Raw genomic sequence first — 1,413 nt, 5'->3', positions numbered from 1 at the left:
AACCCAGGAGGTAGAGGTTGCAGTGAGCTGAGATTGCGCCACTGCACTCCAGCCTGGACAAGAGCAAAACTCTGTCTTAAAAAAAAAAAGCTCTCAGTTTAAAAATATCAAAGGCAAAAACAAAAGCAATAGATTTCAACCACAACTTTGAACCAAAGTCCTAAAATAATAAACTAGGGGATGGGTACAGTGGCTCACGCCTGTAATCCCAGCACTGGGAGGCCAAGGTAGACGGATCACCTAAGGTCAGCAGTTTGAGACCAGCCTGGCCAACATGGTGAAATCTCGTCTCTAACAAAAATACAAAAATTAGTCGGGCGTGGTGGTGCACACCTACAGTCCCACCTACTTGGGAGGCTGAGGCAGGAGAATTGATTGAACTCAGGAGGAGGAGGCTGAAGTGAGCCAAGATTGTGCCACTATACTCCAGCCTGGGCAACAGAGCAGGACTATCTCAAAAAAGCAAATAAATAAAATAAATAAATAAAAGTAAATAAACTACATACTTGCTTCTTCAAGCTTATAAAGTATTTGAATAATTTCAATTTCTCCCTGAAAAAAAGAAAATTTCTACCTTTATACATTTACTAACTCCCATTTTAGACATGTAAACTACTATCTTAGAGCTCCAATATTTCCAGGTTGCTTTTGTTGTTGTTGTTTTGTTGTTGTTGTTGTTGTTGTCTGAGACAGAGTTTCACTCTTGTCTTCCAGGCTGGAGTGCAATGACACAATCTCAGCTCACTGCAGCCTGGACCTCCTGGATTCAAGTGAATTCTCCTGCCTCAGCCTCCCAAGCAGCTGGGATTACAGGTGCCCACCATCACACCTGGCTAATTTTTATATTTTTGTAGAGACGGGGTTTCACCATGATGGCCAGGCTAGGCTCGAACTCCTAACCTCAGGTGATCTACCTGACAGCCTCCTGAAGAGCTGAGATTACAGGCGTGAGCCACCAGGCCCGGCCTTCAGTTGTTTTTAATAGAACCAATACTCCACTAACATCTCTTTGATAAGAAACAGATTTATAGTTCTATTTGTATGCTTCTAGAGAAACATCTATCTCCATTCTCATATTTAAATTTATGTGAGAAAACAAAGACAAAACAATATATGTAAAATAAATTTCAATGTGAACCCAAGAAAAAGGATTTGTCTGAGCTGCGAACAGGTTTTCATAACAGCCTATCCACCCTATTGTGTAGGACAATACAAACTCAAGATAATCACTATAACAAATTTTTTAAATCTGCAATTGCCAAGAAATCAAGGAGTACTAACGCACAATTAAGATAGGAATCAAGGGCCGGGCTCGGTGGCTCACGCCTGTAATCCCAGCACTTTGGGAGGCCGAGGCGGGTGGATCACGAGGTCAAGAGATCGAGACCATCCTGGTCAACATGGTGAAACCCC

At 42.2% G+C, this 1,413-nt stretch overlaps 1 protein-coding gene across 1 annotated transcript in view; it reads right to left on the bottom strand.

The window, feature by feature from the left end:
- LOC108292152 (histone-lysine N-methyltransferase, H3 lysine-36 specific-like) overlaps positions 1-1,413 on the bottom strand; it is a 42,442-nt gene that overhangs the window by 36,192 nt on the left and 4,837 nt on the right. The window lies entirely within an intron of this gene.

Source organism: Cebus imitator, unplaced genomic scaffold, assembly GCF_001604975.1.
Source record: "Cebus imitator isolate Cc_AM_T3 unplaced genomic scaffold, Cebus_imitator-1.0 Scaffold478, whole genome shotgun sequence".
Lineage (NCBI taxonomy): Eukaryota > Metazoa > Chordata > Mammalia > Primates > Cebidae > Cebus > Cebus imitator.
Note: the sequence above shows the minus strand (reverse complement) of the source record. Positions and strands in the feature narration are given on the sequence as shown.